This window comes from Alligator sinensis, unplaced genomic scaffold (genome assembly GCF_000455745.1).
Source record: "Alligator sinensis unplaced genomic scaffold, ASM45574v1 scaffold1127_1, whole genome shotgun sequence".
Taxonomy (NCBI): Eukaryota; Metazoa; Chordata; order Crocodylia; family Alligatoridae; genus Alligator; species Alligator sinensis.
This window is the reverse complement of record NW_005842693.1, coordinates 193,114-199,355: the sequence shown is the minus strand read 5'-3', so window position 1 is coordinate 199,355 and position 6,242 is coordinate 193,114. Positions and strand designations below refer to the sequence as shown.

The 6,242-nt window shown below is 39.9% G+C and overlaps 1 protein-coding gene across 15 annotated transcripts in view; it reads left to right on the top strand.

The window, feature by feature from the left end:
- The window catches only part of MBNL1 (muscleblind like splicing regulator 1), a 212,885-nt gene that overhangs the window by 36,857 nt on the left and 169,786 nt on the right, over nucleotides 1-6,242 (top strand). The window contains exon 2 of one of the 15 annotated variants that reach the window (XM_025215997.1): nucleotides 820-924. The exons of the other annotated variants lie outside the window; for them this stretch is intronic. The gene's annotated coding sequence lies outside the window, so the exon portion shown is untranslated. The remainder of the gene's footprint in view (nucleotides 1-819; nucleotides 925-6,242) is intronic. 15 annotated transcript variants of the gene reach the window in all.

Genomic DNA, 6,242 nt, shown 5'->3' with positions numbered 1-6,242 from the left:
GGGGGCTGCAAGAGCTGGTGGGAGATGGAGCCAAGTGGGGCAGTAATCCGGGGGACTGCTGTTGATTCCCTCAACTTCTTGTGGTTAAGATAGCCAGTAAAAACTTGAGCTGTTTCAAGCACTGGCCAAGAAGTGAGAAGCTTTGCATCTCATTAATATTTCCTATGCCTCCCTAGGGCATGCGTACACTGTGGTAGCATCATGCCTCTGAGATTTGTTCATTAGTCATGCCTCAAACATCTGCTTCTGCTTATACTCTCCAAACCTGGAAATAGGCCAGTGAAGGTGTTCCAAGGTAGGTCTCTTTGGTTACTCTTGAGATTTCAGTCCTTGATGTGCCTTGATATGAAGCATCTTCACTGGTGTAGTTATGGGTTGAGGTGTGTGTCTAGCAGCAGGTGGGTGGCGCATGCTCAGGCTCATGCTGGTTGGAGCACACTGCCCCACAGTGTTTGACATGCTTTTAGTGTCTTCCCCACACAGCCATTTATTAAGCAACCGTAGAGTCATGGTAATATGCACTGTGTAAACTTATGTTACAGGAATAGGCTGATATCTTAGCAGGCATTTGAAAACTTTTTTGCAAGAATGATTTTTAAAAAAAACCAAGCAGAATAGAACCAGCAGGCTATAAAATGGCATTTTTATTTGGGGTGAAATCCAGTCTTGCCTCATGAGCACCTGGGAAATGAGGAGGGTCTTTAGGCAAAATGAAAAATCCATTATTATTCATACTGTTCATTTCAGATGAGATAATTTGGGATTTTGATACAATAATAAACTGCTGGTATTTAGTTCTGTATTATTTTTTGCTTCCAGCTTCTCGTTTCCAATTGCTGATGTCAGGATGAGAATTATGAAATCAAAGGCCAGGTTTGGACTAGGGCTTGTGTGCCTGGGTATGCAGAAACCTCCCTTTCTTGTGTAAGACATGCATAAAATTACAAATGTTTTCTAGGCTACCGATAGGTACCTTACTCACCACTTTTTTGATATACCATGAATGATAAAAATGTTTGTGCTGCAGGCTTCTCTATTCAAATAAATATTTGACCTGATATAGAACACCTGTACGTCCCTAATTTTTGTTGTGCGAGCTTTGTAGTCACAAGTTGGGGAACTGTTATGGAGAAAGAGAACTCATTAAAATTCATTCTCTGCCTCCGAAGCTGATAGCCAGAAGCAAAGCAGCTCCATGGAAGGGGACGGGGCGGGGAAGGGAATAAGATCCCTGGTAAGCAGGAATTTTAAGTGGCTGACAAGTAGAAATGGGTGGTCTTTTTAGAAGGTGGGAAGTAGGCTAGTAAGCACTACATCTTGCAAGGGTTCTGTAGCCTTTTTCTTATATTACTTCAAACTTTTTTTCTTTTTCAATGTAAGTCTTTAATTGTTAATATCTTTTATGACTAAGATGATGGGTCTATTTGGTTTGGTTAAAAGCACATACAAATGCATGAACTTCTGTATCATTCAAACCCAAAGGAACTCTGTGAGCAGAATTGGTGGGATATGCCACAGCCTCAAGATCCTGACTGTGGTAATAAAATCAGACAATTGGCAACAATGCAGATATTCTGTAACTGCGTCCAAGTCAGAAACAGAAATTTGCTGCTGCAGCTCTAGGGAAAAGGTGGCCTGAGTATCTCATATCTCTTTATCCTTTTAAATTATTTTGGATGTGTTAACTCTATATTGGGTACACCTACAAGTACAATTAATGTGAAGCAATACATTCTGGTACATACCACACTGGAGTTCATTGCTCTCAGGTGCCATGTTTACAAGTGTGCCCAGGACCACAGCATGTTGAGTCAGGTTGGTGCAGTCCTGGCTGGCAGGGGGCCCAGGGGGTCACACTGCGAGCCTGGGGCTGCTCTGACCTGGCTCAACGTGCTGGGGACAGGCTGTCTGGGGCTTGAAGGTGCTTCAGTGCAGAAATAGCTGGCATCCTTGTGCCCCAGCCAGTGCTCTCAGCATCTACGCGTGTTTTGCTGCTCAGTAAATAATGCCACCACAGGATAGTACCTGCATTTCCAAGTACTAACCTATGGCAGCATTTATTAGTTTATTGTGACCCAATCGGGCCACATGTGTAGATGCACAGACTTTACTATGGAGCTAATTAGGCAGCTCTGCAGTAAACATCTTGCGTAGATGTGCCCATTGTGTCTTTAATAGCAAGAAAAAAATTCTTATTTGAGGTTAATAGACTTTTAACAACTCACAAGGGTCTTTGTGTTAATTTGATCACAGATCTGATTGTTTAGATCAATATGAGTTAGAGATTATTCATCAGTAAAATATCTTATTTCTCAAACAGAACTTAAAAACTCAAGTCCAATATATTCAGCCTTTTTCCAAAAAAGAACCCGCCCAGTTACTTTTTCTTCTTCTTTGGCACTGTTGGCTCCATAAGTAGTTTTTATTGGACATCCTAAAATCTAGGTCTGATCTTCCATTCACTTGCATGTGAAGTCAGTGGGACTGCTCAGGTAAGCACACGTTAAATGCTTATAACAATGCTTCTCAAGGAATTACTCATTAAACTAATTTATGATATCTATCTCTCATTTGATAGGTCAGAGCTTAGAAACCTAGGGAAAAATTATATTCTAGGCTTCAAATTCTTACATAAATAATAAATTTCCTTTTCACAGTATTTTCCATTAACCCTCAAATAAGACTTTTAAAGCACTAGATGGCTGTAGCATAACTTGGGTTGGGCAAGAGGGGCACCTGTCCTGGGTGCCAAGTTAGGAGGGCCACCAAATTTGCCCCCCTTTCCCTGCAGAGTCTGTGTCCCAAGCAGCCTGGAACTCCAAAACAGCCCTGGCAGTTGCTGTCGCTGCTGTTTCTGCTTTGAGAGCAACAGCCAGATGGGAAGAGCATGGGGCAGAGGCAGTGGCAGCTCAGCTGGGAACTGTTCATGAGTTTCTGGAATTTCCTGCACCTGTGCCTTCCCTCTTGGCACTGTGCACCCTCCTCACCCCGCTCTCCTGCAAGGTTTGCATTGGGCACCAACTCTGGCTGTTATGCCTCTGCTAGAGGGATATTTTCAATAAAATGACTAATATCAAATACAGTATGTGGCAATGTAAACATTTATTATAAATACAAAATATTCTATCTTGGACATTGTGGCACTTACAGAAACTAGAAGCTCTGAACTAAAATGCAGTTGTATTTTTCCTTACAACAGCTGATAGGGTAGATTATCAGCACTGTCTTCACCTTGTGCCTCCTGTTAATGTTAATTGGAGTCATACAGTTGTATCTGTGTTCATTAAAGTGAAAATGAGTTGCTTTGTCTTGGTCTTTCCAGTGTAAAATGTTCTGGCCAGTGACATGTTTCCAATTAAAAAATAAATTAAATTGCCTCAAATGAGAGTAAAAATAATGTAAATAAATAGTACAGTCAGGCTATTAGTTTCAGTGTTTATTTTAAATGTCATTGGGCTGTTGAGCTGGTTCAGTGCTGGAAAATACCGGGGATTAGTAGGATATCATGAAACAGGGCCAATTATGCCACATCTGCCAACTGAGAGCTTCTTGCATTTTTCTGCAAAGCATCTGTTGCTGGTAATTGTCAGAACCAGAATACTGGGGTCAGTGCATCTTGGGCATGCATATACTATGACTTTGTTTTACTTTGAACATTTTGGCTGCTGACAGATGTGGGGAAAAATAAAATATGGCGCTTTACTTCCAGCTCGGCATGCCCCTGCACTGAGCACAGCACATACCCAGAAGAGGAACCGCATCAGTTTGACCTGGCTCACCCAGCATCTGTATAGATTGCGCACTTCAGTGGGGCTTTTTGGCGCTTTTATCTAATAGCTGGTTGAATCAAAAGCCCTGTTGAAGCGCGAGATCTCTACTGATGTTGGGCAAGCCAGGTCAAACTGATGTGGTTCCTTTTCTGATAATGTGCTGGGGCTTTTTTTTTTTTTTCTTCCATGTCTGTCAGAGGCCTATTAATATTTGCAAATACACAATGCATTGAAGCTGCTCTGAATGAACTGTTCATTTAAATGCAGTACATACTCAGCCACTCCCAGATTAAACAACCTAGTAGTTTGTCTGTTCCTCTTAGTTTTGGTATATTTTAATAGGACCATATACTTAACTTCAGTCTTTACTCCTTATTGCTTAATTAAATTACTACTTTTGCAACGTCTGCTTATGACTGTTGATAGTAGAATATACTGTACTATATTCAAAGCCGACCCAAGCAGGGTGCGGGTCCAGGACAAATGAGCCCATGCGGGGTCCCACCCCCCTCTGATCCCACATGCCCCGGACCTGAAGAAGCTGCCGCCATCATTGGCAAAGGTGTCGGCAGGGGGGAAGCTGCATGCGAAGTCAGCAGAGTGGGGTCACCATTGGCTGCTCCGCCCAGCTCTCCCACATACTGGTTGGCACTGGAAGAATGTGGTATTGTAGGATTGAGGCACTTTAGCAGAGCCAAGTGGAGAAGCTTTCTGGTGTAAGTAAATACTATTAGTAATAAAAAAAATATTATTTATCATTTATAAGGTGTAATCCAGTGGGAATCCAGTACAAACACACGAGAATAATTTTAGCTGCTCCTGGAAAGCTGCTTTCTGGGGCAGAGCGTAGTCATACTCGGCACATGACAATACACAGGAGCCCTTTTAGAATGGGAAGTGAAGAGCAACATATTCAGCTGCAACTTAAAGAGGACATTTTTACAGGTGGAATATAAATTTAATGTAGAATTTTAACATTATGCATGGGAGCATGCTTTCTCTTCTGGACAATAGGGATAGAGATATGCGTTTGCTACCAGTAATATCTGCACTTTTAACATTTTATGTGAATTTTTGAGGTTTTGTGATATTTCTGTAAAATCAGTGGGAAAATAGATTTAGTGCATTTTAGCATGCCTTTATGTGCCAAGCATTATAGAAGTTGAGGGGGCAGAATACCAGCTAGTGCAGACTCATCTTTCTGGCTTAGGAATTATTTGGGATTTCTATTTCAGTTTATAAAAATGTCTCCCTTCTAAAACGATATTGCATGAGCTTAAACATTGTAGGATGCTCTGTGATATTTTCTTATGTATTTTAGTTTATAAAATGTGTCTATCTAATTATGTCATGCTTCCTTTAATTATTTGATATGCTGTATGAGAATGTGTGTAGTTGTCTCCCAAATCCCAACTTTCAGAAGCACCTGTGACATGAATGATGCAAAAATTTTTGCTTAAAGTTACCTCTTTATTTGTTCTTTTATTCTGAAGTTCTCTACGTACTGGTTTAGTGTTTAATTAAAAAAATAACACTATTGTAGCAACACTTTGAAGGAAAAATGTTTGGGAATCCTGCAGTGTTATTTTCCAAGTTGAAATAGCATTAAGAATGAATTTGGTCTGCAGGAATTGTGTAACAGTGCTAGAATAGCCATTATACTATAGTTAAGAATGAGTTTACATTTTTATTGGGAACTTTAATCTTGGAGAGTGATTCCAAAAAAAATCTTTGTATTTCTGGGTGCACAGTACATCCTTATTGCTCAATTCAAACAAGCTTTGGGAGTGTAAAGTTTTAATAATATCTTGTTTGTAATTGTATTTGGTGCACATTTATTAAACTAGAGACACACCTCCATACTTATGTCAAAATTGTTTGTTTTCCAGGGATTCGGAGGTTGTAAAAATACTGAAATATTTGTAGTCTCTGGAGTCTACTGAAATCAGTGGCCAAAAAAAAGCAGTATCTGTATGCCAGTCAGTATTTTTTTAAATTACTATTGTTTCTAGGAATAATATTGATACAGTCAAAATAAAGTGGCACACAAATTAACCTCTTTTGTAGATAGATCTAGTAAGGGGTTCTTCTGGAAGTCTTGACTGCTGTCTTTGCTAGTCCTTTCTGTCTGGAATGGTGGGAGCTATGCATGATATGCTTCAACTCATACTTTATCCATAAAAGTAACTGTTGCCAAAATAAGAAAGAGTGCCTTTTAAGTTTTTGTGTAACCTACTAAGCTGTGGGTGTATTGCGGAATAGAATTTTTACAAATCTATATTTGTAATCAGTAACTACCAGATAGATGTCCATTGTTTAAGTTGTCCTTGCATTTTACTTCTACAGTTGTTCTTTAGCATTGGCCTGGCAGGTATGAGAAATATTTTTGATCATTCTCCAAGTTTTTCTAATTGCAAATTTTCAGACTTAAAAAGAACACAGGGTATAATAATATTGCAGGTTTAGGGAAAG